At 41.6% G+C, this 27,878-nt stretch overlaps 1 long non-coding RNA gene across 1 annotated transcript; it reads left to right on the forward strand.

Moving 5' to 3' along the window:
• Positions 1-3,785: 3,785 nt before the first annotated feature.
• On the forward strand, positions 3,786-11,497 carry LOC142839522 (uncharacterized). Its single transcript, XR_012908774.1, has 4 exons — positions 3,786-4,091; positions 4,509-4,599; positions 5,286-5,410; positions 10,989-11,497. It is a non-coding gene; the product is annotated as an uncharacterized LOC142839522 (long non-coding RNA).
• The last annotated feature ends 16,381 nt before the right edge of the window (positions 11,498-27,878 follow it).

Here is a 27,878-nt window from a genome sequence, read left to right on the forward strand (position 1 = left end):
AAAGAGCATCTGAGTCTTGACTCTTCTTTTTCAATGGCATTCCAACAAACATACAAGCTATAATGGCTCTACATAGCAATGATTTCATCTCTATTATCTAAACATACCTCTGTTTAATTACTATATATGATTCTGGTCATATACAAAGCCTTTCCACCACCTCAATTTCCAACCTGATCCTTCCTTTGGACAGTGTTGTCCAAAAAGAAAAAGAATTACACTCCAGATTGAAGGTGAGGCTTCAGGATGAGACGGGCTTTTGTCCCATCATCAAGTTCAGTAAGCCAAAAGATTAAGGACTCCCGACTCCATGCTTGAATTGTTCTAAAACCTCCCCCACCCCGCAGTGAAATTGGAGAAATATTAAGTTTCCTTAAGAAATTCCTGTTAAAATTAATAGTTTTTTTTAATGTGAGCATGACCATGAAATGTGCCAGTGAATTGCAAAGCTCAGAAAAATTCTATACTATGAAATTTTTTCACCTGTATAAAGCTTTGTTGATGGTGTGAGCCCTGACTTTGAGAGTGTGTGTCCCCCTCCAACAAGATCAAGGAGAATACATCTTCTTACCCAAGGGAAAACAAGTCGTATGTTAACCAGACAGAACTGTTCTCCGAGGCTAGGGACACTTCATGTACTTCGGTTGCATGTCCAGTCTTTGCCATCCTTCTTGCCTGTAACTGGTCTATTTAAATGCGACATTACCCATCTTAGTTTGAAAATGCTTTGGAGGGAAAGAATTGCACAGTGAGGTTCAGATAATTTGTACGGAGCACCAGGTTGGAGACTCTTGGGCAGGCTAGCCTGTCTTTTATACTTTAGTAACATCCTTGTACATCTACAGGAGACAGTAGTTGGTGTCCTGCTTCCTGGGCCGACATCACTAAACTTAGTGCTTCTGTGTGTTTGGCAGTTCTCTAGGAGTGAGAAAGCAGAGGGAATGTGTAGTAATGTGGACATACATGCATTCTTGTCCAGTTTGCACAGAAATACCATGGGTCATACAGGGCTGAGGTGGTCATCTCCACTGTACCCTTGGAGAGCAAGAGTCTTCTGGCTTCCAAGGGTCTCCCCAAGTCATGTTATCACTGCTGTTTGAGTCAATGCCTCATTCTCAGCCTTACCCTGAACCCCAGCTCTTCAGTTCACTGTCTTAGCAACCCATCTCTGTAACCCATCTCCGTCACCCATTCCCAAGCTATCCCCTGCTACCACCATTGGGTAGTTCACCCCAGCTAACATTGGATATTAAAGAAAGACAACGGGATTTTAACATTAATTCAACCTTTCTGTATCCGAAGCTTCATTAAATATCCCATGTTTTGGTTTGGCTTCTGTGTCTGCAGTCTTGTTCGACTCCAAGTATCACACGCGGTGGAGCCAGACTAATCTTTCCGAACAGAAGCAAAACTGTGGCTGTTTCACTGTCTTAAAACCCTTAACTTCTCTGGCTGACCTGTCCACCCCCAAAACAATCTAATCTCTCTGTCTTTCTTTAGAACACAGTTCAATACTTGAGATCGGCTTAGCCTACTTTCAAAACTCTCTACCTTGTGTCTGAAGTCATCATCTCCCTTCTTCCTGAATTGTACTCTATGCCCCATCTGGACTAAACACCTTCCAGCCCACAAAGACACTCTTGCTAGCCCCTCATACATCACAGTAGGCACGCTTCCTAACGCTTGTCTGTTTATTTCACTCCCCATCCAGGTCTTCTTGCCCCTTTACCCCGATCAACCAGCCTCAGCTAACACAGTAAGGCCTCCAGGAAGCCTCCCAAAGCCCAGAAAAAGTGGATTAGAGTTTATTTGGCTTGACAACATCTGCTGTGTACTCCTGACGGCACAATTGTATTTCAGCGTGGGTTTCTCTGACACGGCTGGAGATTTGAACGAAAAGACAGTGCTTTAGAAGACTTGGTGTAACTTCACAATACTTAATAGTATTCCGCAAAGCAGGGCCACAGTAACCAGCAGATAAAGACTAAAGCATCTAACTAGTGATAAAAGATTGATAGCGTGGCGTCACTATAAACTAAAGAGTATTGTCTACAGGGATTACACTCATACCTCCATACCCTTGCCCATACTACAGCAAAAGGGAGCGGGTCACTCTGTGTGACGTCAGCGAGTGTTTGTTTTTGCTACTTGTCACTGCGAGTGGAGCAAATGATTACAGATGGGGCCGTGATAAACAGGGCAACTTTAAAACCTTGGCATTTGCTTCCCCGTTGCCTCTGAACTGGCTTCGTTTTAGGATTTTATCAACCAGTGGAGAGCCCGGCCCAAGTGTTTTGGCATTGGTTAAATAGCCACATTTTTATTAAATGCACAATGAGTCAGTCTCTCCTCAGAGTCTATAAAGTAGCGTCTCGTAATGATTTGGACCTGCTACTTTAGTATGTGTAAGAATTCTGGAGAAGCCAGATCTCCTCCAGTTCCCATCCTCCAAGGTACCCGGGAGCTTTAAGAATCTGCATATCTACCAAGTTCTGTGGCTAAAGCAACAATCCACTGGTATGCCCTGAGACTTTGCCCTGTGGGGTACTGCAGTTTGCAACAGGGATGTGTTGGAGTGTGTGCAGTCTCTTCTGCTCACTACTCGCCAGGTCCTGGCTCACACAGAACTCAGGCAAATGAGGACACCTTTGCTCGCTGAGGGTCCCATTGTGCTGCTGCTGCACAGTCAGACTGTGACACAGGCTATAGTCTTTGATATGAGTAATCTGACTCCTCTCAAATGTAGAACACAATTTATATATATATGATATATCTTGTCTTTGTGTGTTCGGACAAGAAAGATAGAGAGTGCAATCTTGAAAAAGGAATGATACTGACAACAATCCCTTGGAAGACTGAGAACAATATTTTTTTAATTATAGTTTTTTTTCATTCAATGTATTTTAATTATGTTCCCCCTGTCCACCTCCTCCAACTCCTCTCCACCTCCCTACCTGCCCAATGTCATGATCATATTCTCTCGCACACTGATAACAAAACAAAGAAGACAAAACAATGCTGAAACAAAGCAAAAAGAAAAAAATGGAGATTTTCTGTTTGTTTGTTTGTTTGTTTTGCATTGGGCAACTATTCCTGCTATTCCTGGGCATGGGGCCTGCCAGTGAGACTTTCATGGTAATACAAATGGCCTCAGGATGGAAACCCGGAAAGTGGTCAAGATGTGATTGCTGTCACTCCATCAAGATCCAATCACCAGCATGTGGTGCGAAGGATCAGCAAAGTCATAATTTTAACACAAATCTACAGTTCATCTTGGGCACAGCAGGACAGCTGCTGGGGACTGTTACTCCTCAGGATGGTGTCTGAGGTCCTGTGACTCCCAGGATAGGCTACTCCTTGAATTTTTTTCTTTGTGCTGAAATAAAGGGATGGATCAAGTCAGTTTTATTTGCTGATGTGCTCCTAGCACATAATAAAGTTGCTGGCGCCTAATAGGTGTTAAGTAAATATATATTGATTGACTGCCAATCTGGAAAAGGCTATAGGCAGCATATAAAATTATCTCTTCTTTATGTGTTCGTAAACACAGAAATTGGGGTCAAAGGAAGAACGGCGTGAAACTGTGCATCTGCCTGGCAATGAGACTGGAAATGGACCCCACATGTCTGGACTTCCAACCCCGTTCTTCTTGCTATCACACCACCCCGCGCTGTCAGGCTTCTATTTTTGAGCTCTGGATAATGAGGTACTTCTGTGTGACCTCATTGTTTTTTATTTGTCTGCCACAGGCCGTGCTCTGCCAGACAGCAACTCAGTTAAGTTGTCTTCTAGCAGCCAGTGGCGCCCCTGATGAGAACAGCAAAGTGTGTTTCTTCTAGTCTGTGTTCTATTTCAAGTGGTTTGTTTCTGCTTAATTTGTGCTTCCTTACAAGTGAATCAGAGCTTAATTCTGCAGATAAAAGAAGGGCCTGACAAACAGTGACTGCTGAGGGGCAGTCAAGTCTCCCCCTGCTACCGTGTTCATTGAAAAATACATCACATGGAAAATACACCAAGGTCTGCTGGCCTGGCTTTATGAAGTAGCTGTGTGCAGTGAATGTTCCTGGCTGTGGCTGCGGTGAAGTTCATCAGTAAGTGTATTGTCCGGGTGTCAGAATATGGGTTCTGGGTAAAATAGAGAGGGGTGGAGCAGAAATACCAGAACTGGTAAAGGAACGTTGGCTAGACCCTTCTGATGGCATCTGTGCCTCCTCTGCATGTATGTTATAGTAACAGGGAGTGTTTTATCTCTCGACAAGGGAGAGCACCTGGTTACAACCCCACAGTCATACATGTTAGTCACTGCATCCAGGGTGGTCTAGATATGCACTCTGAGGCTAGGCACATCCTTTGAACACTTGGTCCCCAGCTCGTGGTGCTATTTGGGCAGGTTCAGGGAAACTTCAGAGATAGGATGTCGCTGGAGAAAGTAGGTCAATGAGATTACATCACTGAGAGAATCTTGTCACTGGTCTTTTGTGTCTCTCTCTGTTTCTCTGTCTATGAAGAAGTGAAGATCGGCATCTGCCATGTACTTTTGCCATACTGATTCTACACAAGCATATAGCCAAGCAAATATGAACTCAGCCTTCTAAAACTGTAAGTTGAAAGAAACCCTTCTGCTTTTAAATGGTTTTTGCTAACAGTTATCTAGTTACAGCAGCAAATAGCTAAGTAATGCAAAGACTGCATGGACTCAAAGTTACTTCATATATCTGAGTTAATTTCTCCAAGTGTAAAAGGAAGTAAAGCTTTGCTAATTTCTTAATTTGATTTAATGAGCAAGCATGTATGGTAGTACTCAGGAATTCTGAGACACCATATACTTAAACATTTACAAAGAAATATGATGCCCCACCCAGATATTTCTGTCTAATTTTATAACTTTATTATAAGATACAAAGACAATGTCCAAGAGTATCAAGAGACAGCAGGGTAAATGTTTATATTTCTATCCATAACCACTTGTATTTATCAAGTACTTACTGCATGAGATGGATGTTCATGGGTGTTATGCGACTGTTAGGCAATGTTGGGATGACTTCTATTTTGCAAACAAAGAAAACAGATTCCCAGGGGTCAATATCTAGCTCAAAGGGCAATGCCAATTACAGAAATCATAGCATTTTTAAACAACAGCCAAGGGCTAAGTGTGAGAAGCCTCCCTAGGAGCTGTTGGTCACAGGGACTAGAGTCCCTGAGCTAGTTAGTTTTCTATTGCTGAAATAAATTATTATGACCAGAAGCAACAATGGAAGAAAGTTCGTTTCACCTTATATGTCCAGAGGCCTGGAGTCAATAGTGGTGAAGATGACATATCAACAGACAGTCACAGAGCCTTGGTGGCTGAAGCAGGAAGCTGAGCGCTCACATCTCAACCATCCCCAGGAAGGGACGAAAATGCCAGCAGGTAGGTGAGGCTATCAACCCTGAAAACCTACCCCCAGTGGTATACTTTGTCTAGCAAGGTTACATTTCCTAAAGTTTCCATAGCAATCCCAGATAGCACCACCACCAACTGAAAACAAAGAATTCAAATACATGAGTCTATAGGTGACAGTTCTCATACAAACTACCATAGACCTTCAAAATTACACAGGTTACCACCATTATCTTTGTTTGCCCTTCTTCCGTAACTAGATAGTAATACCTAACCCATAGTCCTATAAGTTCATTGGTTCATTAAGTTGGACTTTGGTACAGTCATTACCTTGGTTGGCCATGGGTTCCCTTACTGAGATAAAGAGATGATATGTGTATTGTGTCTATCTAGTGAAAGTCTCCTGTACAATACCATCAGTGAGCAATCACGCTCCAGTGGAGGGCTCCATACTCATGAGGAAAATATCTATTTTCAATAAAAGGAAAAAAAAACCTTCAGCTAAATGTGTTTTTCTCCTTGTGTTTCTATCAACTTTCCAACGTCTTTCATTTGCCAACTTTGCTGCAAATTATGGGTATGTCTTCTTGAATAATTGAACCTTTATCCCACGAAGTACCTTCATTATCCCTAAGGGTATTATTTGCTGTGAATGACACTTTATCCTCATGTACCACAGCTCTCAGGGTTTCCTTCTTAGTCCTATCAGATTTCATTCCTTTTTCTATCATTTTAGGTTTAATCTTCAATTTATATTGAGCTCTATATATTCATATAATATGGAATAATTATATATAATATATAATATGGAACATATATACTCCATATGTACTATAGCATGTAAATGCATATTATAATACATGTCTTTCTTTTCAATTTGAACATCTCCGGTAACATCTTCTCTGTACTTTCAGACCAATGACTTTTAACATAACGATGTGTTTAAACTTAACTCTCTGTACTTTGGTTTACATTTTCCTCATCTGTCCTTTGCTTACTTCCTCCTCTTCTCCCTCCTCCTCTTTTTCAGTTGTCTTCTTCATCTGAGATTGTTCTGATTGATTGCTTAGTCTTTATTCTCTTGAATGACCTCAATTCTGTTTTTCTGTAGGCTTTGACTTCACTGTATTCTGTGCTTTCAAACACTTCAGAGATGTAAACACAAAACACTTTCCATCATACGTTTCCATTAGTTCTTTCTTGAATTTTTGTTAATGTTGCGTGTGTGTGTGCAAAAAATATATGTTGCTTATACATATCATAGACATAAAGCTGCACTGGTATTTTTAATAGCTAAATTCTTTTCAATGAATGTAAATGATAATTTTGCAACCTCTTACATATTCTACCTAAATTATTTACGAGTTTAATCTTCTTAATTCCTTTGTGTTCAACTGGTATCATGTTTCTGTCATTCTGAACAGCTTTATTTACATTCCTTGTGATGGTCTTCAGGAAAGGAGGTTTTATTTTCGTGTCCTGTCTCTTTTAAAGTCTTTGTCTCCTTTTTTAAAGGGAGACTTCATTCATTTTGTACTTAACTTTGATCATTTTCTCCTTTAAATAGCTTATCGCATTAGGTTAATTTGATTAGATATTTGTGAACTTTTCTTTTAGAACAAATGACTTTGCTTTTGTTAATTACAATTCTCACTTTTGCTTTCCTGATGTTTGATTGTAATTAGTTTTCCAGATTCTTAGGCTGTAAAATGAAGTCATTAATTGGAGACTTTCTTATTTTTTCTAGTTGTTTTCAGCCACCACATTTTAAGTACAAACTTTGGAAATGTCACTGTAGTCACAATGTTCTAGTCTTGTAAGCTTGACTTGAGGGTTCTTCACAAGACGTGTTCTGTATCCTTTGTTCCTTGGTACAGACCTCATCATTTGTACTTGTCTGGTTTTTATGATTTTTTTTTCTGAATTCCTATTTTTGAGCAATTTGATCAGGGAAGTTGTTTTGTGACTGTTATGTTTGAGACTTGTCCAACCTCTGGGATCTATAAGTTTTTAATTACAATCTCTGTAGTTTCTCTGCACATGACTGTCAGCTCTCTGACATCTTGCCACATAAATTCTGTGGGCTTTTTTTTAAAACTTGAAAAAAAACTTGCTCATTTTCTGCATGTTTTCCCTTCTTTTCTTTCCCATCAGGAATGTGTTTTATATGCAAGCTCAGCTCCCTGGCATGCCCCTGCCATCAAGTCAGACATTTTTCAAAACAGATATCATATTCATCTTTAAAATATCAATTTGAGCCATTCAAAATACCTTGCATTTATTTATTTAATATGATCCATGTTGACTTCAGCCTTTGAACATTTCAAATACATTTATCACAACTATTACAATTTCTTGTTTTGGGAATTTAAAGTATGCATCAGTTCAGAGTTGGATTTGATGATGGGGTTTTTTTTTTGTTTATCATTGATTGTATATGCATTTGTTTTCATGCAAGATAATTTTTGTTAAATGCCAGACATTATGAAAATTTGCAAAGTTGGATGTGTACTGTGAAGTGAATTGTTCCCTAGAGGTACAAAAGTACAAGTATAAAATTGAAAAACTCAAGGTGATCCTAGGGGATGCTCCCTAACCAAGATGATCAGTCTTTTACAAGTGGGGGACTTTAGATAGTGATAGAAATACATAAGAAAGACCATCTGAGGACACAGACAGAGAAAAGCAGTAGTGTGGGAATAGGGGTGTGGGAATTGGGAGTAGGGGGGGTGCCACATTAAACGAAGAGTCTCCAAGAAATGTACCTGCAATCCAGTGAGTACCTGAGGTGCCAAGAGCCAGACAAGATGACCCCCCACCACGTACACACACACACACACACACACACACACACACACACACGCACGCACGCGCGCGCGTGTGTGCACTGGGTAGGAATACACCCCCAACTGGACAAGACCACAAGCAACCTCCCCCTACCACCACCACACCAGGGAGCATGGAGTTTGGACTTCTGGCATCCAAATACTGTAACAAAATAAAATTCTGTTATTGAATATGACCAGTTTGGGGATTTTTTTTACATAAGTTTGAGAGCCCAACACACTGCACGGAATGTTTACATTCTCATTTATATCAGAGCTTTGTCTTAGGGTGCAGTTGAGCTCAGAAACAGCTTGAGCCTCGGGGGTTTTGCTATTAAACTTTTCTTAGAGGCAGTAGAACGCCATTTGATTGATTTTACTCCCCTCCTGAGGTGAAAAATCCCCAGCACTCAACATAATGCTGTATAAGTGAGGCGTTTTCTCTTGTGGACCCATGTTTTTAGGTTCCACATTGAGGTGCACTTCTTGAAATCCTGCCCAATTTATTCATCCATACTTGGGGGAAGGGAGGAGGATTAAGAAAGAAATAGACAAGAGACAACAGATAGAATTGGGAGGGCATTCAGTGAGCACTGTGATCAACCACAAGTTTATTATTCAAGGTTCTTTTTTTATTTTTACTTAATTATTTATTTTTATTTTGTTTTTGATTTTTCAAGGCAGAGTTTCTCTGGAGCTCTGGAGCTTGTCCTGGAACTAGCTCTTGTAGTTGGCCTCAAACTCACATAGATCCGCCTGCCCCTGCCTCCCCAGTGCTGAGATTGAAAGTTTGCACCACCACTGCCTGGCCTCAAGGTTCTTATAGACCCCAATTTAAAAAGAGGGGGAGGCAAAAGACTTCTTTGCCAGGATTCCAAGAAGGAACGAAGCAGTTTCCTCTTCACACTCCAAATATCAAGTAACCACACCCTAGGTCCAAATATCCTTTTGTCTAGGAAAAACATCTCGTAGCCGCCACACCTTAGGTCAAGCATCCATCCTTTAACCTTGAAGAAGCAAGAACAGGTCTGAACTCCCTGACCTTTAGTCAAAGTGGAATGGCTTCACTTCTGTGGCCTCCTACAGCTTTCCCAATCTGGTTATGCAAGAAAAGGCACTTTTTTCCGCTCACTTATCAACTCCAAACATTGTTACTAGAGATTCTGCCTCTCACCTTGACTGCACTCTGCTGAATGAGCAAGGCTCTGCAGATCCTGGCATTTATCTGTACGTGACTATCGGCAGAAGGAGCCGTGTGACTTCTGACTTTCCTCAGTTCTCGGTCCAGGTTCTGGTGTTGATTGCTCTTCTTGGGGAGTCTGAAAGCTCTTCAGGCAAACACTTAGGTCCAGAGTCATTCTCTACAGAAACTGCCTTCTGTGTTCACATTCTCTACACGTCCCTGCTCTAGTTGCTCGAGAGCCATCTTGTTGAAAAGTATTGTTTTAGGTGTACACGGTCGACAGCAAAAAGATAAATTCCTCCCCCAAACTTCACTGACTAAGTAGAAATCTGTGTGTGTGTATGTTGTATTGTGTTGTGTTCATATAGTTGTTTTTGTTGAGAAGGCTTAGAAAGAATGATGTGAAAACCAGTACTGATCCAACTCTGCCAGTGTCTAGACTATAGTCTTTTCATAACACCAAAAAGTCTGATTTATAACTGGAGCAGAAAAATGCCCTATGTCACATAAGACACATCTGAGCCACCCAGCCTTATACCATAGCAAGACAGTTGAAAGGATATTGGGCTTATGACTCAGGGGTATTCTGCAGTGAATCCAATTAACCAAAGGGGGCAACCGACAGTCAGTGAAATATTAACTCATGGGACAAGAGTGTTTCATCTGTGAGTTAATGATTGTTATCATCAGGAATGTATAGGCAGCCTTGTGGAATGCTGTGGAAATCGACACATTTTTAGAAAAGTGAAAGAAAATGTAAAGAGTAAACATTTTTCCCTCAGCTTACATCGTATGATCATAGCTGAAGGGGAATCTCTGTAGAACTCTTTTACCGATAAATGATGCTTCAAAGAATTCCAATCCCCCAGATTTTCAGGCTATAGAGGGATAGATCTATGCTAGGATATTTGGCTGCTCCTGACAATACAAAACGATAGAATGAGATAATGTACATCTGCCAGTGGAGGAAATGAACACCAGGAAAAAGGGTTGCAAATGAAGTTAATTCAGACTTGGCATGCATACACACACACACACACACACACACACACACACACACACACACACACACAGGTGGCAGACACTAGAGGTCAATACACTCCCCCTTATTTTTTGAGGTGGGATTTTCACTGAACATAAAGCTTACTGACTGGTTCATACTTTTCAGAGATCTGTCTGTCTTTGTCTTCCATCCAGTGCTACAATTATGTTTAGTTGCCAAAAAGCTCAAATTCAGGTCTTAATGTGTTCATGACAAACACTTTACACAATGAGCCACGTCTCCAGCCCCTACCATGTCACATGCTAGTGATGATTTTCATTATGGAGGAAAGATTAGGGGCTTGTTTTGCAGGGAAGTCCATGGAGTCTCTCATGGTAACCTGCCTGAAAGATACTCTGGTGCAATAGACACAAAATGTTGTGGGAGTAACCAACTGCTATCTGATTTGATTCCACTCCATGAAACGGAATCCAGCCCAACATTGCCTTAGTGACCAAGAACCTAGTCAGACAGGCTATGTATCTAGGGGAAAGCACAAAACTCCTGCTCTGCTAATATCAATAGAAGACTCCTAATGACATTCCGCTACATTCACAGATCATGCCTTGCTCTGAGATCATTAGAGAAGCTTCCTCTTACAGTAGATGGAAACAAATCCAGAGATCCATAACTGGGAAATGTCCAGAGAGTGAGAGGCCTTAGAACACTCAATTCTACATGGAATGTCTCCATTAAATCCCTCACCTTGGGGCTCAGGGAACTCTAGAGAAGAGGATTCCGAAAGATTGTGAGAGCCTGGGGAGAAGGAACACGTCAAAGAAATGAGTCTTCTAGACACAACAGAGCCGACACATGTGTGAATTCTGAGAGACATTGTGTGAGCTGAGAGAGACTATGGCAGCAGGCACAGGGCCTGTACAGGTCTAAGCCAGATGGGATCTCGGTGCTGAGAGGGGAAGTAGACGCAACCCAGAAGCTATCACCCAAATTGATAGCTGCTCAGGAAAGTGAAATTAGTTTCCTCAAACTGAGTCTCACTCAATATACAGCCTCAGGGCGGGCCCGTTCCCAACAGTAGATGATCAGCCCAAAAGAAACTCAGTTGTATTTTTGGTGGTTCTTGGTCTCATAATGCTTTTCTTGAACTTTCCTTTTGATTTTGCTTAACTTACAACCCTTTTGCTTATATATTACAGTTTCAAAATTTTTGTTTGCCTGGAATTTCTGTTTGTGTGAATATGGGCTTCTGCATATGAATATATGAATATATATTCAAGTGCTTTTTCTTTGACTATTCTGGCTTCGAATTATTTTTTTTTAAAAAATAATCTGTCTTACACATTGGATTTTAGTTTTAACTTGAGTTCTGATGGTGACCGGACAGGTACACAAATTTTAGTCTCCAGGAGCCCATTACATCCTTATGAAGTACTGATTGAGTTGGCCTGCTCTAGTGCAAAGAATACTGGCTTGTTCACCAAAGGGCGCCTGGCCACATCCTATCTATTAGCAACCCTCGCTAGGATGTCGAATGAGTCATTTTCCCCTCCGTGTTTTCTGGGCCAACTGGTGTCAGAACAGGGAGGGTAAGCGTGCTGCTCCAAGCACTTGTTGCCTTCAGGCAGAGAGTCCTTAACATCCCTGACACTGGGCTGCAATGACATTACTAAATCTTATCAAACAGTTCACAACATTCTGAAGAAAAACTTATTTCTGTTAGACTAAATGCACAAGTGTCTCATTTTCCATATGGCTTTTCTAATAACTTACTTTCGCTTTTCAGAAATTATCAGCATCTCACACATTAGGGACATACAATCAAATTCTGGCCCTGTCTACAGAAACACGAGAAGAATTGGTTCTCAAGGAGCATTTTTGTTCTAAATTACACAATTACATTATCGTTTCCAGAAAGCTCAGAGAGACGAACATCTGTCCAAGCCTCACTTCCCTCTACAGCAGGCAATTTATGGAAACATGGCTTCGGGTGAAGCTTTAGCCAAAGTTCTTTCCATTTGCCAAGCCTTTGGTTAAGAAAGGGCATCTGAGCTCAGCGCACAGCAGCTAATTTGAACTTGTCCAGACAGAATCGAGATGGAATGAAGCACTCTCTGGTGTCAAGAAATTGAGCAAAACACAAGGCTCTTTCTGGCTATATTAAGAAAAGGTTTAGTTAATTCTAGTGCAGGCAAGAGTCACACATTTTTAAAGTAATCTATTTGGTAGTGTTTAATGCAAAAGTAAGAGAGATACTTTTTACCAAATATGTCAGACCAATGGTCTTATATGTTCTCATACTCTAGAAACAAGAATACGTGGTAGGGATTTACGCATGTACAGTGTTCACTTTGAAACTTGTCATCTCACGGTCAGAATCAGTGCATCAGTGTGACTACTGTTTAAAGACAAAAATCAGCATCCTGAATTTTTGAAACTGATTCTGGCTTCATTTTTACCTCTCAAAGACAAAGGTAGACAGATAGTAAATGATCATTAGCAGATAATTTTTTAAAAAAAAGGAACTATCTTCACTTTAGGATTACTTTGCTTTCTTGTTCTATAAATGAGACACTCTGATCTTTACTTTTATTAGGCATAAGGCAATCATTGTCCCACGAATCATTAAAAAGCCAGAAACTGCTCAAAACAAACAAAATGTGTAATTCATCCACTTGAAGCGGGCTGGAGAGATGGCTCGGAGGTTAAGAGCACTGACTGTTCTTCCCAGTCCTGAGTTCAATTCCCAGCAACCACATGGTGGCTCACAGCCATCTATAATGAGATCTGGTGCCCTCTTCTGGCATGCAAGAATACACGGAAGGAATGTTGTATACATAATAAATAAATAAATCTTTTTAAAAAAATTTTTAAGTCAGTCAGTAGTGACTCCCAGTACTTGGGAGGCAGAGGCAGGTGGATCTCTATGAGCTCAATGCCAGTCTGGTCTACAGGGTGAGTTCCAGAACAGGCTCCAAAGCTACACAGAAAAACCCTGTCTCAAAAAAAAATAAATAAATAAAAATAAATTCTCTTGAAGCGTTGCAACTTAAAACTAAAACCTGAATGGCCCATTGTGGATAATGATGATAACCTTTTTCATATTTGCTCTATTGTACTGTGCTGGTAGGATGCACGGTCTGCTGTCCTCGTGACCCTGGGGCCAGCTCTCTCGCCTACTGCAGGTAGCAAGGGGTGGGAGAGGGAAACCATCTTTTCCTTACCCGTGCCACCACATGGCAGACTGGGGGAGGGGATCAGCTGTTCTATACTCATGCCCTCAGTGCCGGCTCACCTGTGTCCCCCCAAAACAGAGTCAGCTCTAGTGTGCTGCCCAGCTGAGGCACATGCCTGTAGTGAGAGGTGAGGGGGACCATCTTCCCTGACTGTGGGGCCAGCTCTCCTCTGCAATATCCAGGGAATGGCAGGACCAGCTATCCCAAGATCAGGGAGGGGCAGGGCCAATGCAACAGGGCCCTCAGATTTCAACACATTTGGTTCCTAAGATCCCCATGGTAACACAGTGGTAACTCAGGCCATGAACATTGTCATCTCAGACGTAGCTGCAACAGGACCATGGACCCAGACATAAACCTTGGGAGCAACTGGGACCCAGGCATCACCATGACTCTGGTAGCAGCACAGGCCACCCAGATCAGTATGGCCCTGGTAGCAACATGGCCTTTGGATACCCACATGGTCTCAGGTGCCTAACCAGATCCTGGATATCTACACGGTCCTTGGAGGTAATGGAAGTCACAGACATCATCTAGGACCCTGACTGCTGTAAAGCCACAGACCCAGATAAGGCCCTCAGCAGCATCCCTGGCCCAGGTGACACCATGGCCCCAGGTGACAGTGCAGGCCACTCAGGTCAGTATGGACACCCGCATGATCACCCTGGGCATCCCTGTGGCCTCTGGTGGAACATGTGCCATGGACATCAACAAATACACTGGCTGTGGCAGAACCATGGACCCAGCCATGATCCTAGATCACAGCCTAGGCACAGATGTCACCATCACCCCAGGTGACAGTATCAGCCATTTAGTTGAGCATGGCCCTCTCTGTGGGTCACTGGTGATGAACACAGACTCCAGGTGTGATAGGACCACAGACCCAGACATTGTCGTTGGCAGCAGCCAGGACCAGGATATCACCATGGCTCCAGATGACAGTACAGGCTACTCAGATTGGCATGACCCTCGGATACCAACCTGGCTCCAGGTGGCAGCCCAAACCACAGGTCTCTGCAGAGCCTTCAGTGTGGACAGGAGCCATAGACACTACCTCAAACCCACTCAGTTGCTTCAGGCCTTGCACGAAGATTGACCCTTGGCAGTAGCCCAGGTCCGGAAATGACCCTGGACTGAGGAGACTAGCAGGCCATTCACATTAGCCTGTTCCTCACCACCCTCACCTCTTCAGATCTGCCTCTCTCCCCAGCCCATGAACTGTTCCATCTCTCTTTCTCTTTCACCTCCCCACACTGTACCAGTTTACCACAATGGTGTCTGGCGATACTTGGTTGAGACCTGCCCCGCCGGCCTCATGGCATGGCATAGAGTTATTGCTGTTGCTATGTCACAGTTGAAGGCTAGAGTTCCATAGTGGCTCCTGGTTGAGTCCTGCCATGGTCAATCCCATGGTATGGTGGGTAACTGTTCCTGTATCACAGCATCGGGTTAGAGATCCCGGATGGATTACCTTCACTTTTTAACTTTGACTATTCTCCAAACATAGTCCTATTATGAAAGGTTAGAGGTTAAAACTAAATATCACAATGGAGTAGCACAATTCAGTTCATAATCACATACATTGTATATGCATTTTATCTATATAAGGTTCTAGAAAAGCCTATTTCCTATATTTTAAAAATTTGTTCTTTATTCTTTAAACATACACATATAACCAAATGCTGACCTTTTCCACCAATGCTTCATGGTAGGAATGGGTGTGGGGCGAACTAGCTATTTGTCCTTGTCTCTTCCTTTTTGCTATAATAGTTCAATATCAGACGTGGTTTAGAACAGATAAACTTCCATAACACAAACATACATTTGCATGCACACATACACACACACACACACACACACACACAGAGAGAGAGAGAGAGAGAGAGAGAGAGAGAGAGAGAGAGAGAGAGAGAGTTTACCTACACATCAGCTCTATTGAGGAAAGTGAGTGATTGATACCATTTGACAAAAATCTCCACCTCTTTCTTTTCCCTCCTCCCCTCCCCCTTCTCTCTGTCTCTTCCCTTCACTGGGCAAGAGTTTCTTTTTCCACTCTTGTACCTGGTATTACTATATTATTTCTGTTTATAAAAGTCTTAAGGGGAAAAGCATAATTCCTAAGTGTTCAACTAATAATGATAATATTCATTTATTTTATATGAAATGATCCTCTTAAAATAATTAAGTTCCCGTATTTGAACAAACTGAGAGACCTTTCGACTCATTTTCTAGTTGGTTAGTTCTTTGGGATTTTCCTGAATTAGGACTTACAAAATATTAATCTCTTTCTCTCGGTAGCCTTTTTTTTTTGTTCACTTTCAACGGAACTATTCTGAAGATGAAGAACTGGGCTCTATCAATCTGTGTTTTACCACACACTGCATACATCCTCTTTTATAAGTTTATAGACACCTGATTGAAGATGACTCCCCCTCTAGGCTCTGCCCAGGCAGGGGACTAATAGGAGCGTCTGTACAGTCAGCAGCAGACTTCTCAGAGGGTAGACAGCCAGCACTGTGGGAAGTGTCACTAAATACAATAATGAAGGAAGGTAAACGTGAGAAAAGCAGGGAAGCTGGAAGTTAACTAACGGAAGGAAATAAAACTGCCTCAAACCATTGTGCCAGACCGTCTTTGGATTGCACTTTGTATTTTATTTTTTTAAAATATTATTTATTTATGTATTTATTATGTATACAATATTCTGTCTGTGTGTATGCCTGCAGGCCAGATGAGGGCACCTGATCTCATTACAGATGGTTGTGAGCCACCATGTGGTTGCCGGGAATTGAACTCAGGACGTTTGGAAGAGCAGGCAATGCTCTTAACCACTGAGCCATCTCTCCAGTCCTGCACTTTGTATTTTAGAAGGTTCCTTTTCCTCAAAATTTTGTAGATAGTCTTCCTACTTTTATGCAAAAAATAATTTCTAAAAATCATTTGAAATTTTGTATTTTCATGCTGCATTTGTATCCATAAGTTTATTACAATAAGATAAAATGTCATGAGCACATATAATATTCAAAGGAAAATATAAATTGTTTGGAAACTGCTCAGAAATTAAAATATATTGCCCAAGATCATACACAATCAGATAGTGCCATAGCTAAGACCTGATAATTTCCTGCTAAAAGACTACATCTCCCAGCTTCCCTTGAGAACTATGCTAGTCAATCCTGCCCCTATAAACAGCCTTAGCCTATCTTCTTTGGGCTTTTGGTCTTCCACTCATGTGGGTGACAAGGTACACTCCTCTGTTGATGGATAAACAGGGTCCTGCCTAGGGTCAGACTAGCCCTCTCTTTCAAACTTGAGTTTATCTACAGCTGCTTTTAAAAAAAAACTAACAAGATCAGAAGGCCAACTGTCTTTCTAGTGACTAGAAGTGGTGTCTGTGGTGTGTCATGTTGCACACACTGACTTAAGGTACTGGTTACATGAATCTTCACAATCCCAGGTGAGACAGAACTGTCTCTGCTGTTTTTCCTACTAGATGCAGTGGTAAGGTTACTCACCTCGATGCCTGGGACGTTCTAACTCTCCCTGATGTGTGAAGGGCAGCTTTGCTCACAGTGTACTCAGTTGGCTGTCTTTGTAAAATCTGAGTGCTGAGTGCGCCGTTTCACAACCTCCTGACTCAGGGCTTTCTGCTCAGAAGTCTGCTGGACATCTGTAAGGATTTTCTCTTTGTGTATAATAAACATCTCTCCTCTCATTTCTCTCTACATTCCCGTTTTCTTTGACTTTGACAACTTTCATGAATCTTGTGGTATCTTTTCAGTTAATATTTGTTTTCTGAGATTTGGGATGTTTTCAGCAATTATTACTTTATGAACTTTAAATAAGATGTGTACCCCTTTCTCTTCTTCTCCCTCCCTCCCCAGTCCACACTCTTCTTCCTCTCCTTTTTAAAACTTCCTTCTCTCTCTGTCATCCCACACTGCCTGCCCCCTCTGGATGTTGTGTTATTGTTTTTGTCTTGCTTTTTTTTTCACTTGTTGATGTCCCATTGTCCCTTAGGCTGTCTTAGCATCTTTTTTTTTTATTTTTACCCTTTCTCTTCCTCAGTTAAGTAACTTGAAATGACCTACCTTCAGGGTCACCGATTCTGTCTTCTGCTCTATCACATAGTTGTTAAAGGTATCTGTTTTATTTTTTCGCACTCTTATGCAACTCCAAGACTTAGGGTATTGTTGGTCATTTAAATACTTTTCATTTTAAGTAAAACATCCTGCTTGTTTTATTGTTTTCGTAGACTTGAGTTTTCTATGCTGGTTCTTTTGTATCTTGGGGAACGTTTTTGAAGGTGGCTATTTTGAATTGCTTGTCTGGCACCTGGAAGAGCTCCATTCTGGTGGCACAGTGTTAGTTCGCTTTGGTCATACTTTCGTGACTCTTCTGGGCTCTGCAGCACTGCATTGGTGTCAACAAAACAAAACTGCAAACATCTTTGTCATCAGTGTGACTGAGAGATAAAGGGCTGTTGGATCTCCAGTATGACAATATCACCTCTAAGACTACACTGGTGCAGGAGTGGGATGAGTTCATGTCTCCTGTTTGACTGTATAAGTGAATGCGGGTAGGAGCCCACGGTTGATGGGAATACTATGAAGGGTTTGTATTAGCATGAGTTCGTGAGGTCAGTGTAGCCTCTGGGTACTCACTTGGCTACTGAGCTCGGCTGGTAAAATTAGTATTTGGGGCAAAATCTACTTCTCAGACCTTTGCTGAATCTCTGTAGGAAGTATGTTAGGTATACAGACTAGTGTGGTTCATTGCAGGTGCCCAGAAGCTCTCTCACTTGGACATAGCGTAGGTCTCTGGGCAAGTAGGACTCTCCCTGAACTGTATCTGCATGTGGCTTGGACTGTCTCCCTCCCCGCTGCTCCATGCTCCAGGTCTACAGCAAAGACTGAGCCTGTCTGGTGCGTCTGGAAGTTTAATGTACACAGCTTGGCAAGTCCCTGGGTGGCCAGGACTTCTTTTACCTTAGTGGGAGGCCCTCCAGCCACGTTGCAGACCCTTGCTCCTTAGACTGATCTTCAGGACCTAAGTGGGTGGACAAATCAACTGGGGCATGGCTTGGCAAATGATTCTCCTGTTAGAACCAAGGTCATATAAGGTTGGATCTAAGTCCACAGAGGCTACAATCTATTTCTGACTCTGAACATGGTCAGCAAGCCTGGTGTGTTGGATGTGAGCCCAACTTCCTAAAATATGCCTCTTCTTTCTAGGGCTACACAAGGATTTCACTACCTCCAGCTGGGTCTCAAAGTCTCCCGGCACCCAGCCAACCCCCGACAAGCACTTTGTGTATGAATGGTTGTCCAATGTTTGTTACTGTGTGGATGCTTAGCATCTTTCTGCCACTGTTCTCAACCCCGTTGTTGATTAGTATAAACTCACATCTTATCAATTCTACTTTTAAAAAAATGTTTCTTTTTACAGCAAGGATGGCTCATGCTTATATCTCAGTGTCTGATCATAGAAATCTAGCATTAATTTCTTTTCTCCCCCCAATCTTCTATTTCCTCATAACCAAAATTGATGGAATTTCTTTCAGTACAGTTCTCGTGAGCTTTGTGTTTTCCATGACACTAACCGAGCATCACTCTTACCACGAAAGTCATAACTACAATATTTTTAAAGAAATACCTATATTCCAATTTACTTGTGACATTTGTGTGGTGTACTCCCCTCATGAACTTAGAATCCTTTGTTGAGTTGAGCATGTTGTAAAAATCCAAAGAAGCATTTCCAAACCGCCTCCATCAGCTCTGTTAACACCACTTTGTGTTTGACTACTGGGCTGAGAGTGGATTACTGGATTTAGTTTATGAATTCTGCTGGTAAAGCTGATAATCTCTTTCAGTGGACAGTTAGAATGGCGGCCTGCTCAAAGTATATTTAGAAGTAAAAGCAGGAAAGAGGGGACCAAGTATATATACATATATATATATATATATATATATATATATATATATATATATATATATATATATACAGACTATTTTACAAAAACTAAAAAACTCCGGGTGAATAGTTTTAAAGAGAAACTTTTCCATCTGAGCAATGTTGATGAAAGTGATTTTGAAGAAGTAAAATCTTCGAGTCTAAAGAAATGTGATTCACCACACAGCCAGGACTTTAAATAGGAATAGGCAAGGGCAGGAGAGAACATGAGTTGTGGTATGCCCAGCTAGCCCACCTATACTTTACTGGCTGTAAAATGACGGAGCCGTATCCTAATGGTTTCTGCATTTTCGGGTGAATGCAGAAAGCAGTCTTACATTATCAGAAAAGACATGGGGATGAAGAAAAGGTTCAAAATAAGGGTCTGAAGAGAGGTGGAGTGTGTATCCATTCACAAGTCATGGCTGATAGCCTGGGATCCTTGAGGCATTCCTTTTCTAACCCTGACGCAAGCCAACATTCTCCAGGCGTGTTTGACCACTCAGCTGTGAACTTACAGTTATCTTAGAGCTCGTGTTTGCTCGGTCACTTCAGGGGCAAGATGAAGGTGCAGAGCATTGCTTTGTGATTGGTGATAGCTGTCTGCCGTACTGCCTCCAGTTAAGGAGAAGGCCCATGAGACCATAACCCCCCCCGCCCCCAAATTCTTCTCTATCCTTACCTGTTATAATTCATTCAAGCAAGTTTTATTATTTGCCTTTAAAAGCTGGCATGCTCAGCTGCCCAGTCTTAATTCTGGAATGTGAAGCTGTGGATGGAGGGCAGCAGCCTCTCCCCATGGCTGTCACACTGAGAGTGACTCGCTGATTGGCAGAGTGACCTGCGCTGCTTCTCCATGAGGAGTTTCTTCCTCCCAGTTCTGCTGGGTGAGCCTCCACTGACAACTGCTGTAAGCGGGATTTTAAAAGGCATTTTGCTTTTGTTTTTGCTGTTGTTGTTTGGTCTTTTGAGACACAGTTTCTCTGTCCATCTTTAGGACAGCCCTGACTGTCTGAAAACTCACTCCATAGACCAGGCTGCCCTTGAACTCACAGAAATGGCCTTGCTCTACCTCCTGAGTGCTGGGGTTAAAGGTGTTTGCTACAACTGCCTGGCAAATGATTTTAATCATAAATTCAAAACACAGAGTGGAAAACTCTGTGGAAGTCTGGGCTTTAAAAAGTCCCAGAATTGATCCATTTCAAATGTCAACTTTGAAAAAACAAAGCCAATTCTTTGAATTTACTAGTAAAACTCAGAGATATAAAATAAATATAGCTCCCACCTCAGTATAAAAGACAGGGGAACTTGATGAGACTAGATATCAGAACAACAACAAGAACCGTAAGAATAGTCCCAGGAGGTAAGAAGGATCCAAAAGGCCACAGACCACCTGCTCCCCCTGCTAGGAGAGCCACCGAGGGCCAAGCCCTCAGTTCCTTCAGGATCAGTAGGCTACACCCGTCTTCATTTGACTGTGTCTTCAACCACCACCCTGTGTTTAATCTGCTAACGATTGCTAACCACATTTGGGTCAGCCTTTTCTCAATAGCTGCAAACTGCATAAGGGATTTTCAGGTCATCCCCAGCATTTTTTTTTCTTTGCTTGAATTAATGGAAGCAATTTGAAACACAAGTGACTAACAAATTTTGCCAACTACTGAGTGATATGACTATCATTGACTCTAAAGCCAATAAGAAGTTAACTAAGATAAAGGACTTATTTTCATATAAAATACTTAGTTTCAAGTGGATGAACCAAGAGTCTAACAATGACTTAGACAAGCTCATGTGTAAAACAGTGATTAGTGTTTTAGAGTAGGGTAGAGACGAGAATAATTTTTTTTTAAATCAGTCTTATTAATAACCTCACTTCAGACATTACTAATGTTTCTCAGACAAGTGATTTAGGATCCTTGGTGGTTTATTGGGAATCCCTAATTTCCCTGTGGAGGATCCAGGCCGTCTCAGCACTCCAGCCAAGGTGTCCCGCCCATTGCAGACTCATTATCCCTCGAGGATGCACTGACAAAGGGCTCCTGTTTACGCGATTGCTAGCTTCGCTGGACAAATAAAACCCTCTTCGCCGAAAGAATGTTGACCATATGTTTATTTATTCCTTACTATGAGTAATAGGCAGTCAGCAGAAAGTTCTCTCTGTCAGTGAGCACTGATGTTGGGCTCTCTCTTTCTAGTTCTTTCACCATGAACACTAGTTTCTTTTAAAGATTGCTCTCAGCACCAGCTAGCCAACCCTTCCACTTCTGGTCATCAGTCTGTTTCGGAAACATTGATGCTAAGTTTTTAGAAAGTGGCCTGGGAACAATCCTGCCAGTATCCCTAACTGTGGAGTGATTCGTATGTGGAAGGAAGGTGGGGGACACTTCCCTGGTTTCCTTCTTCCAGATGAACAGCTCTTCAGTTTACCCTCCATGTTTCCTTTTATTTAATTCATTTAATTTTCTTTTAAAAGATTTGCTTTTATTTTGTCTGTGTGTCTGTCTGTGTGTCTGTGTTTGTATGTGCACACGTGTGTATTTGTGCCTGCAGAGACCAGAAGTGGGTGTGGGTCCTCATGATGGAGCAGCAGGCACATTAACCTTCCCCCTCCATATTTCCAATAACAGCATTTTTGAAACTTACCCTTATACTTCAAACTTATTAATATGACTTTCTAGTCCCTTTACCAACAATTTCCATTTCCATTTTCTGCCACTCACCTCTACTAATGCTATGATCCCATCTGTAATACTGAGCATTGTTATTAAAGATGAATACTTCCTTTGTAATTCTGTCCTTTATTTATGGTGTTGCTTTCTGAACACCATTTACCTGACAGCAAATAATTATTTCCAAGTTTCTCAACTAATATATTCTATTTACTTTATAGGTTTTTTAGGTTTATTTTACTAATTAAAAACCTGATACCATAATTATAGGTCTTCCTATAAGTACTTATGTTTATCCATGTAACTGTGTGACTGTGTGCATCTGTCCTTCAGGTGTTGTGAAAGCCTTAGAGCATGGACTAGCTGTTGTTGGCCTTTTATTGTTATTAATGACATGCACAGTATCTTGGCAAATGGCTATCACCCAACTTTGAAAATACTGTGCAAAACATCATGCCTTGTTCTTTCCTTTTGTTGCTGTTTTTGGTTTCTTATTATTATCTGCTCACTGAATTTTGCAAGGTTAGATTTAGGATCAATAAAGTCCAAAGAGGATATATACAATCATTTATTTTTAAAAAATGTGTTTATAAGTGATTATATTATTTAAAGTAAGCTTCAGATTTAAAATTATATTGTATATTGCTATGATAATGTTTCAAAAGCCCACTGCCTATTCAGAATCAATTATTCTCATGGATATGATGAATAAAGCTTGCACTTTAATACTTTTTATAAATATGTATCTATCGATGAATAAGTTATGCTATTATTCTGTTTTTATAAATATTTAAATGCTATTATACTACCCTTCTTCTTTTAAACTTATATTTTGCTTATTATTTACAGTTGTCAATTATTTTGCATGTAAATGTGTGGTTTATTCAAACATGATTTCTCTGTGTGGCCTTGGCTGTCCTGGAATTAGCTCCTATAGACCTGGCTGGCTTCAAACTCATATAGACCAGGCTGGCCTCGAACTCCCAAGCACTGGGATTAAAGGCATGCACCACCATTGCCCAACTTATAACTGTCAATTCTTATAGCCTAAGTTATTTATTCTAATTGATATTACTTAATATGTTATATCTAATTTAGTCATTTGTCAGTTAGAGGATCTATTCTTAATCCCCACAATAAAATTTTAATAAACGCAACTGTAAATATTTCTGACGCATAGCTGAAAGGGTTTATCTCTATGTTATATTTATATGTTACAGATGTTATAACATTTTATGATTTAGTAAATGAGGTCAGCTTGCTTTACAAGGATGTATTTGTCAATTTTTCATTGCTAGGGAAAATAAACCAGAGTCAAGTTTGCTTTCTTTTCCTGTAGGAAAACAAGCCAACAAACAAACATGAAATGTGGGTGAAGGAACAGGTTTATTTGACTTAGAGTTCCCAGTCCATTATGGTAGAAATGCGAGGTAGGAACCGATAGACGGAAACTGAAGCAGAGACCATGGGGTAATTCTGCTTATGAGCTATCGTTTTCTGTGACTTCCTTGGCTGTCTTTCTGATATATCCCAGGCCCACCTTCCTAGAGATAGTATCCTGACTATGTTGAACCCTTCTTCTCAATCATTAATCTAGAAAATGTCCCTCAGACATGGCCACAGACCAATAGGATGTAGGCAATTTCCCTGTTGAGGTTCCCTCTTCCCAGCTGACTCCAGTTCATGCCAAGATGACAAAAACGAGTCACACATAAAGAAAAGCTCACTTGCTTCCCAACTCTAGGTCAAAAGAATGGCCCTGACACCGGCTTGGCTCCAGCAAGGGTGCTCTTGAGCCCATCACATTGCACAATGGCAGAAGCACTTTCCAGCAGAAGTGAACACATTGCCAGACTTGGAGACCAAAAAAAAAAAAAAAAATTCAAGACTCGGGCTCAGGTTTTTATAACTCACTTTCAAGAGAACTGAGGAATTCCACAAGAGCAGTGAGTGGTTCTCAACCTTCCTGATGTTGTGACCCTTTAATGCAATTCCTCATGTGGTGACCCTCAACCATAAAGTTATTTTTATTGCTACTTCATAACTGCAACTGTGCTACTGTTATGAATCATAATGTAAATATATTTAGAGATATAGATTTGTGAAAGGGGTCCTAACCCACCGGTTGAGAACCACTGTAGTAGAGCCGCATTAATCTTTTCTGAGAAACACTTTCTGAATCGCCCACAGACTTCCCATTGGGCATCACTTCTCAACGCCTGCACATGGAGAACCAAGAACAGTTCGCATTGGAGATTTTGAAAACCATATCTACACCACAGGAAGCATCTTATAAACTATGAGAACATGAAGTAGTTATATCTCTGCAATATATAACTGATGGTTGGGCCACATTAGAGTGCCACCCACACCACTTTTGTCCCTCTATGTCAATCCACTCGCTGCCTGTCTCATCTTCTGGCTTATGATTGGTAACTGCATAGGCTTAAGACTGTTTGAGCGAGACTTCCCAAAGAACAGCCCTACTCTGAGGGATTTCACATTGGGCCTCAGTCATTTTGGAATCATGTTTGGGGATCATCTAAACATTGGAGAGGATACTCTCACAGTTTTTGCTATTAACCCCTCACTCTCTGTTCATTGCGGCTGGCTGTTGTATCTAATCGCAATGTTCTGCCATCTTAAAGTAACCAAACTGTGCCTAGACTGGATCTTGTCTCTTCTCGGTCAAAATGCAAGCAGATGATCCCTTGAGTTGTTCTTCTGGGGCCTTCGGATGCTCTTCCTGCTTAGCTCTCTCTCCTCCAGCAAGAATTTCCTATGAAGACAGTCTGAATTCCTAACAAGACTCCTTCACACAAGAACAGGCCTCAAGCTCGCCTGCTTCTCTATCTCCCCAATGTTTTCCAGAGCTTTTCTAAGCATAGTCTGGCACTCCTGTACTGGTTATCTGACTCATCACTGTCTCGGTGTTGGGAGCCCTGGGCCACAGACCTGGGAACAGGTTCCATTCACTGCCTCCACCCACCTTAGTCATCAGCAGCAGCCCTGGCACCTGGGGCATTCCCCCCTCTGCAGGTTCAACGCAGACTCATGTCCTGGCAGCGTCTGTCCTCTTGACTTCCCGGGTGTTGGTTTTTTAACACCTGGATAGAAATTTTGGGTGGAGCGCACATACTGTGAATCATCTCAGAACAGACGACACTCCCTAGGATGAGAAATACCACAGCCAGGCAAGGTTCCGGTTACCTGCTATGGCCACAGGTCCTTCAAGGAGCCATCACTATTTTACATGTTACAATAGCATGGCTACCATTGCCACCCTTGCTCATTGAGCTCATGCTTGCATGAGCAAACAGAAAATTGTCTAGCCTGGCTTCAGATGAGGATCTTGGGTAGTGGTTTACTAACCTAGTTGACCACGAGAGTAATCAGAAAAGCTCACTAATGTTCAAGCATCTCCGTTAGAACAAAACTAATGGGTGCAGGTAGGATGAGCTATGCTCTTTTTCCTCATTGAGGCGACTAGAGATACACTGTGACCTGAGAACAGAAAATCATGCACAACATATGGATGACTAAGTTACTTTAGGGAACTCTAGAAAAGAATTGGAAATTCTAGAAGACCTGGTTTTATTCCAAAAATCTCTCCCCTTAAATGCATCTATAACAGAGTATTGCTCAGCTCTCCTGACCATGTGTATGTTACGTGACATGTGTGTTATGTGTATGGAATGGGCATGTGTCTACAAATATGTGTAGACATGTAGCTATGTGCATGTAGAGGCCACAGAACAAGCAGCTCTGGTGTGGTTCTTCAAGTTCCATCTTTTCCATCCTTTTTTTTTTTTTTTTTTGAGGAAAAGTCTCTCCCTGACATGGAACTCACCATGTAAGCCAGACTACCTGACTAGTGATCCCCAAGAACTGTCCCAGCCTCTCCGTCACAGTTTCCCATGCATGTGCTACGATGCCTAGATTGTTAAAGTGTGTTCTGAGGAGAAACCCAGGTCCTCATGCTTGCAATGCAAGCACTTTGCCGGCTGAGCTATCTCTCTGCAGGCCCTGGTTATTAATTTTCGCATAGCAGGCAAGGTAATATGTTTCAGTGTGATGATTTTAGGAATCAATGTCAATATCTTTATTTTCTCTCCCACCAACTGACTTTCCCTGCTCCTCCTATCCCACTTGTCCCCTGGTTACTCCCATAATCTTGTTTTGCCTTCTTATCCACGTACTCAAATTGTTAGGTTTTTTTGCCCTTTCCTTTCCCTATCATCGTTCCCTCCTCTCAAATATTCTTCTTTACAATTTGATGATTTACAGATAGATGCACATATTCTTGCACACCTGCATGTGCACACACACTTATACACACACACACACACATTTAAATTTACATTCCACGTATGGGAGAAAACAGTCGATTTGTCCTTTTGAATCTAGTTTACAGAACTTAACGGTTTCCAGTTCCATCCATTTCCCTATGAAGGTCACCGTTGAACCCAGCTCAGGATGTTTCAGAGGACTAACAGGAATCTGTGAGTAACTGGGCCTGCGGATCCTACATTTTTCTTTATTAGCTTTTGTATTCCTTCTTTTGAGTACTCTCCTTGCAGCTCATTGGCCTATTTATGGAGTAGATAATTTTTTTTATTAAAACATAATTACCTCATTTCCTTTCTTTCCTTTGCTTCCTCCAACAACTGGGAGGTTTTGGTGTTTAAGTTTTGGTGATCTGCCAGGCAGTAGTGACACACACCTTTAATCCCAGAACTTGGGAGGCAGATACAAGCAGATCTCTATGAATTCAAGGCCAGCCTGGTGTACAGAGCAAGTTCTAGGACAGGCTCCAAAGTTACAAAGAAACCTTAATTCTCCATCTTTTAATTATTTATTTATTTACTCTGTGTGTGTGCGCGTGTGCTCATGTATGTGTTTGCCATGATATTCTTATGGGGGTCAGAGAACCACTTGAAGGCATCAATCCACCGTACAGATTCAGAGAATGGAATTCAGATTGTCAGAAATGGCAGTCAGCTTCTTTGCCCACTGAGCATTCATATAGGTTCTCACCATTAGTATCTGAGTGTAACTAGATTGTAACACCCGATTCTGTGTTGCCCTCTCTGTACTGTTCTCATGTCACTGTATCGTATGCAAGCCAAGCAAGGGCCTGGAGACAGAAAGAAAACACAAGAGATCTGGGTCATTTGAAAGGAGATCAGCCAAATGCCGAATGCCATTTATTCAATCTTGGGAAAATCCTTATATACCTAGCTGCTGCACAAGGAAGTCCCCCCAGGCAGGTGGGAAATTGCCACACCCAAGATGGAGTTAACAATGCCCTATAGCAAATCACAAGGCAGGACAGAGGGAGCACAGGAACAAACAGGATGTTTTAGCTGGCTGACCAGAAACTGTCCTCAAGATGAACCCAGGAGCAGAGGTAGACCCATGGGCCCTACACTAGATACAACAATCCTTGTTGGAAACTGCTTGGCTTGTGTTCTTTGTTAAAATTTTGTCCCTCTTATTGTTGCTCTTATATGTGTTAGTGTGGGCACACATGATCGGCACACATGTCATTTCAGGTACATAACATGTTCAGCATCCTTGTGGAGATCAGAGGACAAGTCAGGTTCTCTCCTTTAGGTAGGTTACAGGAATTT

This window comes from Microtus pennsylvanicus, chromosome 1, assembly GCF_037038515.1.
Source record: "Microtus pennsylvanicus isolate mMicPen1 chromosome 1, mMicPen1.hap1, whole genome shotgun sequence".
NCBI classification, from domain to species: domain Eukaryota; kingdom Metazoa; phylum Chordata; class Mammalia; order Rodentia; family Cricetidae; genus Microtus; species Microtus pennsylvanicus.